We start from the raw sequence: 13096 nt of genomic DNA, 5'->3' as shown, positions 1-13096 counted from the left end.
CTACATTTATCCTAAAATGACTGTGCACACTGCTTTGTTTTTCCCCACCAATAATAATGGTCTTTATTTATATAGTATGTCAGTATATTCATTTTACCAAAGTGCTTTACAAATGAATAAAAAATAAAAAAAAGAAAATCAACAACATGGACAACAAGAGGTAAGAAATGTTAAAGCAAGACAAGAATCATAAAAGTTATTACAATATATAAAAACTGCAAAATGAGCCTGCAGAACGAGCTTTAAGAAGAAGAAAATAATCCATATTTAGCCAACCTGAGATCTTCAGATAGGGCGTGCCAAAGCCCAGGAATCCTCTGGGACAGCCAGTGGACCAACCCAAGGTCTCATGACAAACGTTTCATGATTTTCGATCTAAGACTGTGCAGCCGCATTGAAAATATTCAAGGCGGTACTATTAAAATGATTAACAATCTTGGTATTGAGCAGAGGTATTGAGCCTCTATGATTTTGCTGGCAGAAGTGAAATTAGTTAAAGATGTGGGACTGGACAGAAGCACAGGAGAAGGGAAGGGCAATACAACATTAAAAGCAATGTCTTTGTGGTCACATGTGAACAATGCAATTTCAGTTGGGGTGTTATATAAATGATATAATAACTATATATTATATGGCATAGTTTATCTATCTACGTATATCTATAGTGCATTGTGTATATAATACAGTGCATGGATTTGTAGAGGGTCCCTAAGAGTCAACAAACTATTTACATGGAGGGCAGGGGAAACGGTATTGGAAGGAGGAAAGGCTGCATGATTAGTCAGATATTGCACGTGTTATGTTATATGTTATGTTATGTTATGTTATGTTATGTTATGTTATACCACAACATGACATGATACAAGTTGGTAAGTTTCTATACAATATGATATGACACAATACAATATGATATGACACAATGCAATGCCACATGTTATGATATGATACAATACGATATGGAATGGTGCAATAGAATCTGACACAGTATGGTATGGTCAGGTAGGGTAGAGTATGGTATGACTCCATGCCAACCCCAACCCCAACTCAGATCTGCCACCAGCCAAGCGAAGCAGCACAACAGAAACTAGCAACTCCTACTCCATGAGATATTAGATGGCCCGTGACTTGGCACGTTTACCTCTAGATCAAAGTTGCTCTAGCCATGTGCAAGGGATTATGCTCCTCTCAATCCCTCATTATCCCACAGCTCAACTTAACACCTCAGGAGTAGGCTCTCTACTTTCACTCTGTGTTATTGCTGGAGGTCTTTCTCATAGTGTACTGAAAGGTCTCCTCACAATTAGGCAACATGTCGTCCACAGCTAACGACAAAGCTTTCTGGACTCCATCTCATCACTCTCATACCTTGTAGCTCATGAATGTCTGGTGGACAACGAATTAATTTAAGTAACTCCAAATAGGCAATGGCAGCTCTCCATTGGTCTAGCAAGCCATGAAACAGACAACTTGGATCCTGCATATCAGCATTTCTTCAGATGAAGGAGGTCTTACCAACATCAGCACTGGAAGGAGTAAGTTTCTATTTGTTTGGTCACCAAATCTTGAGTGTACAAACACTATAGCCACTGTAGTGCCTGTAGCAGTCTTTTTCTGAGGACGAGTATCGACTGCTGAGAAACAAAATTGTCACACGGCATTATACCCCCTTAAAAGTGGCTATTTTATGATCTAATATTGATTTTTGTATCGTGTGACCTGGAGGTCTTCAGGTTTCATAGACTATTAATGACAGTACAGATCCATATAGCAGCGTACATTCAGCAGCATACTTCCCATTGCTTTTTAAAACCGCATGACAACCTTACAGTACAGCGTCCTGGTGATGACCTTATTCCCTGTCACTTTAAAGGACACCAGTGTCACAGTCGATTCTTCAGCTACCACTGTGACCTTTTATATCATACTGTGTCCGGATGTATGTACCATAGGATTCAATTGTTCCATTCTACTATTGCCACAAGGATTATTAGTGGCAGATCAACAGTGGGCCACAGAGATTAGGATTTAAGGCTAATACAGGAGTGACATACAACTACTCTCTCTAGGCAAATGTCCAGGTACTCAAGGTGTCATTGTCAAGTTGGATTCCTCATGTGTGGATATAAACAAGAGATGGCATGGTCAGAAGGGATTATAAATGTGTGTGTGTGTGTGTGTGTGTGTGTGTGCGCGTGTGTGTGCGTGTGTGTGTGTGTGAGTGTGTACATTGTGCAGTCTTGGACTGTGTAGCATGCTTGTCCATTATCACTGAATAAAGACAGCCCCAAAACTGTAGGCAAGTTTGCAAAAATGTTGCAGCAAAAAAAGAAACTGCACTGTGAAATGTTCAGAATGCCAATATATGTCAGTTATATAAATTCAAAGACATGACAAAATGTCATTGTGTGTCATTGCATGAGAGAAATGCATCTGAGTGACAGATTGCTGATGCAGGTGATGCTAATGGACACTTTTTTGACTCCAGATCTTTGCAAAGTGAACACATGGAGGAAGTCAAGTCCCTGAACTGACCCTACTGCGCTGGAGAGAAGACAGGGGAAACAAGTATGGGGTAAGACACTAAATTACACTTTATATGGAAGACAGTGCATCCCTGCTAGCTATTTTAAGACAGATTTTCATATTTGCAATATATAATAATACATTTTGTTCTTGTGTTTATGGAGCCTAACTGGAGTCATTTCTTAAATAACGGTTCAATTGGTCCTCACTTTTTGCATAACAGCTGCTCTTAAAATATGGCATCTGAGAAGAGGAGCTTTTATGAGGATAAACTCTGGTTTCTAAATTGCACTTTGTTGTTATTGCACTTTAGTCTAACCCCAGCTGAGACCCAGCATGGGGTCTGAGGCTTTTCCTATAAATTCATACTATTTATTTTTTTGCAGGCTGTACCCCCCTGCATTATTAAAAAGTCTTTGGTGGGTTAATTATCTTAAACAGGGGGAATGACCCTGTTTAAGTAAATCCCTTGAGATGAGGTCTAGTTTAAGATGAAGTCCCACAGTGAGGTTATTGCATGGAAGGCAAAGAGGCATTCCTGTTGGCTGTACTCTGACATGTGATGCAGAAGAGAAAGTTTCTGTGTGTCTTTCCTGCAGCACTTGACCTGCTACATTTAGTAAGAACCTAATGAATGTTGTATCTTGGACACTGTTGATCTTGTTCACTCACATCAAGAGAGAGATCTCCCATTACACTACATTAACATGACGTAGGTAACAACAGCTTTCCCACCAACTGTTTCACTGAAGAAAAGCCCCTTCATCACATCTACATCAAATTGTGATTGAAATTTGTCACTGTCAGTTCCTAACCAAATATTCAATTAAAGCAGCATAATGTGACAAAAGAAGTTATTTAATTATTCAGCAGCCATTCTGGGACCTCCGACTAATCCTGCCATGCTCTGTTGGACTAATGGCAGCAGCAGGTGCAGGCAGCTGAGACCAGCATAGGATACAATTATGTTCAAACTCTGCTTTGTCCTTAAAAAACAGACCAAATTTTTTCAAAAGCATGAGTTTGTTCATATAAGCTTTTGTGAAACACTTTCATTTGTGATTTATTCAGTGTGTCTGATTTCGTTTGCATTATGATTGCAAAAGAAATCGATCCTAAATCTGTGCCATGCAACACAAATATATGTCCGACTGTGCTTTCTGTAACGGCATTCTGTAACTGGGGCTGGATTGTGCATCAAAACATTGTGAGTGTGTTTCCTTGTAGTGTATCAGGTTCTTGATACTAAACGTAATATGTGTGGTGTCACTTGTTTGAATGGACTGACTTATATTTTTGAGTTTTCAACTTATCTGAAAGTTGAAAGTTGCAGAAGCACTCTGGTGAAATATTCTGTTCTATTTGCTCTGAAATGCACTGATGTGGACTTGGTCCCTTTCATCATGTACCATGCCAGTGATCCATGATTGTGCACTGCATGCTAAGCAAGCATTCTTTGACAGTGGCATACACAGAGCCTTAGTTCTCTAAAATACTAGTGAGGCCTAAAGATGTTGCAAGACCATCCCCTCCCCCAACCTGAGACACAGCAGACAATTACTCCTACACCGCCTTTTTTGTATCGGCATCATAGAAATCAGTAATGGAAAAGGAATGCAAATAACTTGTTTCTGTCTTTCTTTCTTTTTCTTTTTTTTTTTTTTAAATTTGAAAAGGGTCTTTCAGAGGCTGCTGCATAATATAGAGTTGCCATGGCAACAGTCTCCCTCACAAGAAGGGAGGGGCTGGACAGCAGAGCCCGGGATGCCCCACACAAGTCAGGAGGAATAGGCCCTGCGTAACTTAGAAAAGTTTGCCAAGTTAAACAGTTTAAACTCAAAACTTATTATACAAATATAGTATACAAATTCATACCAAGACTACAAAGTTTACCAGACTCTCATTAGCCAACACTTTACCACATTTTATTATTGATTATCCTTTAAATCGCTGAAAATATAATTAAATGTACAACTGATAAATAAATGATACCTACGGTTACACTTAATAAAGTGAAATCATATACTATATTACTCCTTACACTGCTCTACATGCACCCATACTGCAGAAATTTGTAGAAACAAACAAGCACATTTCCTACATCCTGCCTTCCTGCAAAAAGAGAAATATTGCATGGAAGCCAATGCTATTTATACACGTGGATGTAATATTGATGAGGGTTTTCTGTTTGTCTGAGCGGACTGGATCAAGGCAGTGGTTGTCTTTCCCTTTTATTGGCGCTCCGGATCCCTTTAATAAGTGAGGTGGAAGCAAACTCCTCCGTGCCAGCAGCCTCAGCCGCAGCCTGGTTTTAGATGCGGAAAGGGGGGCCAAAGGCCGGGCAGGACATTGAGCGGGATCTCGACCAGATGCTCTGACTAGTGAAGGAAGGATCCTCGTCATCCGATACATCCTCATGCGTCATTTTACTTTGGACACTATCAAACGGTGATGGACTGTCTTTAAGATATCCTTGACGTAAGCGGTGAGTGGTGCGCGCCATGTATGTGCATGCATGTATGTATGTGTCATTTTTTTCACCGCTTGTAGCTCTGGAAGTTGAACTTGGTCTTCAGACTGTCACAGCTGCAGTGTGTTTATATAAAAAATAGCACGAGTAATTTTGTAAAATATTTCTCGTAAACTTAGTAAGCAAGCAGGATATTTTTGGAGACATTTAGCCTCTGAGGAAAGCCACTCTCACTGAGTGGAAAAGCAGAATTCCTGCAGCAAAATGACAAGCATCCCTGCTAAGAGATCTAACTACCAATTCTGCTTCCTTTAAGCAATATTATTTTGATGTGCTGATCCATTCACGTTGCATCCACAGGTTTAGACTTAAGTTGCTGAGTGATGCATGATGATCCTGAGTGATTTTTTTTTTTTTTTTACAGTGTAACATGGCTTGTGGTTTAGAGTTGGAGAGGTGCAGTGGACATGCTGGATTTATGAAAAACTAAAAAACAAAAACAGGCTGGAGCTGTTGTGTGAGAGGCAGATTTAGGAGCAGTGCTGAACTCCCATGCACATTGAGAAGTTTGTCATTTTAGTTGTGTTCCAGATCTTTATCTATTTACAGAACTCTTACTTTATTTATGTATTGTGTAATTGTTGTTTAAGTTGAACAGTCAAGTTACCCTTGACTTTACTTCCCACATGTGAGGCAGTTTGCTTTTTTATTTGGGCAATTTTGGAAAGTGCACAAAATCTTTTTTTTTTTTCCTTCTTTTTTCCCCCCTTGAGTAGCAAGATTTCTTGCCAGACTGACATATTTGCCACCTCTGACATTCACACAGTAATGCCTAATAATAATCTTGTGGTTACGTGATTCGATAACATGGTTTCAGCTGCATGGTGGGCAGATTTTACTCTGTCCCTCCATTCGTCTTTGCAGATAGATGGCTAAGATCTATTAGATTTGCCTTCTCTTCCTCTGTGTGTGTGTGTGTGTGTGTGTGAGAGAGAGAGAGAGAGAGAGAGAGAGAGAGAGAGGGAGGGAGGGAGGGAGGGAGGGAGAGAAGTTGTCAGGTACCTTTTTGTCAGGGCTAATGCATAGAGTAACATCAGAAGTGCTTTAATGCAGTAAGTGACTCTGAGTACAGGAAGCAGTAAGTGATGCAGTAAAGGCTGCATATTCTCCAGCCACTGCAGTATTGTGCTGCAGCTACAGACGTGGATCTGTGGGATTATTCTCACTCCCAACACAATGCAGTTTAGCAGGACATAAACAATCCACCAAGAGGATTCTGTGCAGTCTGGCTCAGTATCAAAATATAGCCATGTCCCTACCCTACCCGAATTTCCTTCGGGATGAATAAAGTATCTATCTGTCTATCTATCTATATCTTCTGCACAGGGTTATCTGAAACTTTACCGTAGGCCTGTTATAGTGGTTGACCTAGTTATCATCATTCAGTCGAGGTCACGTGGACCAAGGCCTTACTTGAAGCTGAGCAAGGGAGGAGTGACTGCTATTACAGTAATTCCCCACCGATTTTTAATTGGTTCTATATGAAAATATGCACATTAAGTCATCTAGGTGCATGCTGTGGGTGTATGTTATGATCCAGATAATGCAGCATTAGTAAAATCCTTCCAGCCTTCATTCCTATATTCCTGTTTCTTTCGCCCTCGTGCTTCAGTAGTGTGGTAACCCCGACAACAGTCCTATGTGCCTTCAAATCACTGATCGATTTCCATGGTGTACGTACTGTATAGCTTGATGATGGTATTGATGTTGGTTTGCACAGCGACCAAAGTCCCTGAAGGCTTACTGAACTGTTACCTTGTGACATTTTGACCTTATAGGATCAATGGGCCTGCAGCTGTGAGCTGTGCACGGATCTACCACGGCGATGTTTGGCTTGTTGTTGCTAGATGGACAGATCAACTTCATTGTTCACCTTGGCGGAAAGTTATTTTTGCTTTCTTCCCAAGAAACAATACAAGTTTATACAGTCCACAAACACATAATATAACATTAAAAACATACAATATACAAAGTTGCAAATAGGCGGTAGGAGCAAAGAGGCTCTATGCAAGAGCAAGTTCCCTGCAGTCACTCTGTATTCAGAGCCTGTATCACATGAGGGATAAAAGAATTCTTATAAAAGTTCTTGCTTGCTCTCGGGACCCTAAAGCAGCGGCCAGATGGGAGCAGCTGTTGCAAACCTGTTTTTGTGGTTTGCCAAATCCCTTTTCTGCTATGTTCACAATTTTGGAGAGTTTGTTTTTGCTCTTTACACTCAAATTACCATTCTGTGCTGTTAAAGGATAAAATGCATTTGATCTTTTGTATGCCATCCCCAGTGTGTGTCAGCTAAGATCAAAACTCAAATGAAACCTAATTAAAAACACACAGGTTGGTTGTTTAGTATGACAGGGAGGATGTTAGTAGTTTAATTTGGCTTTGTTTGTATTGTAGGTTCTTTTTTTGGCTGCATAATTTTCAAGTCATCTCATATATGTAAATGGAAGCAGTGGTGGCAGCAGCAGCACACAGCCATGTGGTGCCCCTGTGTTTATAACCATTGAATGAAGACCCTTCACATTAAGCTTATGAAGACATTCCAAGCGCCCCAGTGGCTCACCTGGTCGAGCACTTACCACACATCAAGGCTGTGTCCTTACTGCAGTGGCTTGGGTCCGAATTTGTCCTTTTTTTCATGTCACCATCCCTCTGTCTCCCCTACCTTTCCTGTCTCTCTCTACTGTCACTATCAAAAAAATAAAAGAGGTCATTCTAAACAAGTGTCAATTTGCAGTTGAAAGCAGAGTTGAAATCAATAAAAATGACTGGTTGCTGCAGGTGTCTAGCTGTTTGGTCCACTATGGTGAGCATTATTTTCTCTGACTGTCTGGGCGGTTTATGAGCAAATTGTAATTGATGAAGCTGATCCCCTATAAAGGATGTGAGATGAGTGCTGACTACTTTTTCCATGCACTTAGCCTAGTTAGTTGGCACTGGACTCCAGCCAGCTTAGTGACACTTAACTGAGTTGTAGCTCTGAGTGTGTGTGTGTGTGTGTGTGTGTGTGTAATGGATTTGGAGAAGCTGCTGAAGCTGCTGCTGATTTGGAGAAGTCTGAAGCACATGACGGAGTCCTGTTACTGTAACACCTTGGTAACAAGTGGGGCACTGCAGAACTGGGCACATTTTCATTTATTTAGAAAAGGGAGAGTACTTGTGCAAGACAAAAAAAAAGTAATGCAATTTTTTATTTTTTTTTTTTAGTTGTAAAACACAGAAAAATACAGCAGTAATCATTGCAAAATGTCTTGGCTTGATTAGGCCTGTTGATGGCACCAGGATGCATCCTCCACCCAAGTGTATTGTGTCATTCTCCCACCAGCAGGGGATGTCAGTGTTGCATATGGGGAATGTAGCCCATCCATATAATTAACATTAAAAACGTAACATGAGAGTATTGTCTAACTCTGTCATGCTTGTTGACTCATTTCAGTAATATAGCCAAGCTGTCTATATTGACTGAATAAAACACCACACACAGTGGTCATGATGTCTTGTGTTTCAGGTCGCTGGGTCCATTTGAAGTGTAGCATGTTGCACACAGGTGGCCTGCTAACCTTTGGCTACTAATAGCAAAAAAGTCTGGCTGGTGTCTGGTTGGTGACGCTCATCCCTGTGCATGCAATGTTTTGTTTGTGTGTACAATAGATAAAGTGTAATGTAAATTTAAACAAAGCACTTCCAATTCGTTTGCACACTGTGTTTGCATGTGGAGTTTTTTTGTCCAAGCTCACATCTCTGCCTCGTTTTGGAAGTGTGTTTTCATTGCAGATTTGTGTGTGTGTGTGTGTGTGTGTGTGTGTGTGTGTGTGTGTGTTGTCTCTGGCTTCTCTTTTCCATCTAGGTCAAGCAATTTGTCTTGTGTTTGCTTGAGGTACAGCAGGAGGGACTCTTCAAATTGAACTTGAGAAGACAGTATACCCTTATTTTTTCTATTTCTTTGGCTTGAATGTCTCATTTTGTGTTGGGCATGCATAATCAAGTGTTTATATGCTGCAGTGATTCATCAGGCACTCTTTTATCATGCCTCGACAAGTGGTAGGTTGTATGCAAACTGATATTTAGTCAGCCCTGGTCACCATGCAATGTTTTGAACAGTAAAAGACCTTAATATGTAAAATATGTCTGCAGTTCCAAAATGCATGACTGTCTGTAAAGATTATCTCACAGCTGTTACTCTCTGACACTTGATAGTACCTGGAATATGTCAGTCCTTATTTCTACTTATGTTAGTGAGCAGTTAAGCAATGAGCATGTATGTGCTTTTGAATCAGAAGGAACCTTTACTTCCATTGCTAACTTACTGATTTCTTAAGGCATAGCTCTTGCTGTTTTCCATGTTGTATGGTTGTAAAAATATATATTACAGTATTATATAAAGCCAAGATGACACAAATTGAAGGGATCCCTGTTTCTTCACAAGACCACGCTGCCATCTCTAAGATGTTAGTAATCCAATTAAGCAGAGATGGAAGGACAGGGGAAAAACAAATACATTTGGATAATTGCTACAAACATTATTTGCAGCCTGCCAATAAGATTAAAGCTTTCAGGAAATAGGAAATTCCCAAGAGGCCCAGTGTCAAATCATGGCAAAGTGTGTTTGCATGTGCATATCTGATTAGACAGCATTAGTGATTATGTTATTATGGCCTGGCCAACATTTCTCTGCCACGATGGCAGTGTGAAATGTATCAGGACAATAAGAGGAAGGCTGCTGTCTTGGCAGCTGGGTGCCAGCCCAGAACAGAATGGACAAAGGACACTCTCTCTGCCAAGATAGTAAAGCTAAGGTCTCACACGAGATTGTTTTTTCTTTATTCTTTAATTGGATTCTCATTAGCTGTCAGTAAGTTAGCAGCTACTCTTCCTGAGATTCACAGACAACAAAACATAGAAAATATGTAAGAAGACACATAACATTAAGATAAACAACATAAACATGCTGTCAGTATGGTAAGTGAATTTTCTTGTCTTGCAATGATTGTTAGAACCCAGACTGAGGAGATTTTCTCCTGTGTCGCTCCTCCCTTCTCCTGGGAAGTCGGCGTGGTGATGTTGCATCATTTCTGTCTTGTTTACCGTCTCAGCTTTACTGTGGTACATCCCTAGAGGCAAGTTTAAGAGAAAGCAACATGCTTGTTTGGTAGATAAGTGACTGCTGGTTTGCCCTTTGAGCTGTAGTTGTGAGTTACTGTCCAGGTCTGTATATCACAGCACCATAACTGTCATTTGTGGTTATTGTGGCCTCCAGATGTGTTTGGAGGCCGCATGACTGTTAAAAAGGACAATTTTGGCCATCTGAAGTGCATCAAGCACTATTAATAGAGGTGTCGACTGCATGGGATGGTAATCGAAAATGCAGTTTGTTTTAAAAGCCACAATAGATTTTGCAGATGCACAAACCATGAAAGACATGATGTTTTGTGGCTCTGATTAAAGTTCATTCCTCAAAAATGACATCATCCCAGCGTGCTAGAGGGAACAGTGGAACTTGTGTAGAGTTGGGGCCTTTCTGCACATGGAACTGTAGTGCCTTTCCCCCCACATGAAAAAAAAGCACATTACATATTCTAAGATACAGTGGACTCTGTTGTACTGTACAACTGAAATAATGTAGTCGCTGCTGGCATGTTTGTTGCACTTTTCCTCCTCCTCTGTTTCTGTCAGATCCCCTTCCTCTGTCCCTCCTTATCTGACTCTATGCTTGTCATGCCTCCGGCCCTCTTGCCTTCACTGGGGTTAAAGAGCAACACATGCTTTGGACCCGTCCCACCAAGGCCTCACCGAGCTCTCTGATAGGCCGGTGCTTTCCCTCTGACACCGGAGACCCTCCCCCTCAGTCTTTGCTCACCCAGTGGCTCTCTGTCAGTCTGTTTGGATTATTGTAACAGCTCAGGCCTCTCGCATGCATTCCCACTGCACACACAATGTCAGAGATGAGAAGGATTAGGTGACAGAGAGCAGCGTTGTGTTCATTCTGAGAGAAGAGAGAGAAGAGCAGAGCAGCCATGGAGACTAAGTAAGTTCAGTCTTTGGACTTTTTCCTGTAGAGATGGAGAGACGAGTGGAAACAGTGAGAAATAGGTGGAGGAAAGAGGAGAGGCAGGAAACTGGGTAAGATTTACGGTTAAAGGAAGGGAGAAACTAACAATGTCCCTTTGGCTAGAAATACAGTCTTGATGCACTGAGTGTGGCTGTTAGTGTGTTTGTCTCTAGGTTGTATCGCTTTTGTAGTATAAATCGCTAATTAATAAAATATGCCTCCCTAGTACCATTTTATATCCCCACAACACTTATACTGTAAGTCGGTATTCCTCCCCTTCATGTTACACTTAACAGTGCTTCACAAATTGCGCATAAACATATATTATTCACCCAGTGGCCTCCTGTGTACTTGTTATATTTGTCAAGTGAGAAATTTGTATATTTTCATTTCCTTTTTCCTGTTTTTCTGGTAGAGAGGATGCAGCTCATCTTCTCTGTGGTTTGAGATTTGGGTGGGTGCAGAAGATGAGAAGAAGCACACTCACTTGGCACTTACTTTATTTTATTCTGTAGGCCTACAACCTGAAGTATTTGAAAGTGAACTTGTAAACTTCACCTTGGGGACTGTGCAAAACAATGCTGATGGAGAAAACCCAGGCAGTGTTGACTTCTGTGGTGATGACGTATGAAAGCCAATACAATAACACAGTAACTAGATTACTTTATTCATGCCGCATGATGGATTTCACACATATTACTGCCTTCTTCTGGCATGATTATGTCAACATTATGTCTATGATGACATGTTTACTGTGCAGGTTTTGTTTCGGTATTCGGTCATAATGTTTGTGTTACACTGGATTATAGCTGACAGAAACAGAATGGACACTTTGCAACTTCCCTATGCTCGCACATTTATAATCTCTAATTTGAGGTCACTAGTGCACACATAAACACACACACATGCACCTAGATTGCCTTATCTTCTGTCCACAGAATGCACAGTTGGCAGATAAATGAAGTGATGGCGCTTCTCTTAGCTGAACTCACCCTTTCTTTCTGAAACTTACTCGCATAATCAGACAAACACTGGAGGATAGTTCAAAATAAAAGATATACAAGTTTAAAAAGCCCACTTTTACAATACAGAGACATTAGTAATTCTCCAAAAAAGAGTGGCTTTACTTTAGTTTTCTGTCTACAAAATGCCAGAATATGTGATCGGTACTTCCAAAGCGGTGCTGAAGAGAAAACCATGCTGTGGAGCTGCATTACTTTCGAGTTTTAAAAGCCACAGTGATCAGCCCCGCTCCATCAGAGGCTTTGAAAGATGCTGGTGGTGGTTTAGACTGGACAAGAGGACGGGTGGAGGAGGGGATGTTAAGGCTGACAGCGTGCTCTGTCACTGTAATCTCCCATCATCCTGTCTCTAGTGGATGCTTTAGATTAGTGTGTGTGCGTGTGTGTGTGTGTGGATGTGTGCATAATTCAGGGGTGGGGTAAACCTTAACATGATACACATTAGTAATGTTAGAATAGTAAAACTGACCATTTTGCAGCAGCTTCCTTCAGGTATATAAGTTGTAGCAGTCTGTTCATTGCATAAGTCATTTAGTCTCACCATGGTAGTTTAGTTTCATTTTATAATTTGCACATAAACACAGAATGATAAGGAAAACACAAATTTAAGATCCTCTAACTGTATTTCATTTCAGCACCTAAAGACAAACTGCACCGCAACAAATCTTCATCTTAATAAGTCTTAACATCGTGTTGTTCTTCAAACAAGAGGAAAAAATCTGCCAGTGGGATGAGATAATCCCACTTGTTTCCAGAATTTTATTAATTCAAGTGTCATTTTCTTGATACCAGAGGGCTGATCTGCCCTGTTCTGCCTTGTTTCAGCATATTTATACTTGTTCCCAGAAAAAGCCCTGAAACAAGTGAAACTACATTGGAAACAACCGGTGGGATTATCTCATCCCACTGGCAGATGTTTTCACTTGTTTTAAGAATAACAAGATTTTAATACTTGTTAAAATGGATGTTTTTTTT

At 40.6% G+C, this 13096-nt stretch overlaps 1 protein-coding gene across 6 annotated transcripts in view; it reads left to right on the top strand.

Moving 5' to 3' along the window:
- The first annotated feature begins 1245 nt into the window (after positions 1-1245).
- The window catches only part of trim2a (tripartite motif containing 2a), a 31812-nt gene continuing 19961 nt past the window's right edge, over positions 1246-13096 (top strand). For 4 of the 6 annotated variants that reach the window (XM_030049910.1, XM_030049902.1, XM_030049894.1 and 1 more), the window contains exons 1-2: positions 1246-1532; positions 2486-2572. The gene's annotated coding sequence lies outside the window, so the exon portion shown is untranslated. Of the gene's footprint in view, positions 1533-2485; positions 2573-4874; positions 5009-10929; positions 11076-13096 lie in introns of those variants that run through there. The other 2 variants (XM_030049877.1, XM_030049858.1) reach the window with 2 other exon arrangements.

This window comes from Myripristis murdjan, chromosome 1, assembly GCF_902150065.1.
Source record: "Myripristis murdjan chromosome 1, fMyrMur1.1, whole genome shotgun sequence".
Taxonomy (NCBI): domain Eukaryota; kingdom Metazoa; phylum Chordata; class Actinopteri; order Holocentriformes; family Holocentridae; genus Myripristis; species Myripristis murdjan.
Note: the sequence above shows the minus strand (reverse complement) of the source record. Positions and strands in the feature narration are given on the sequence as shown.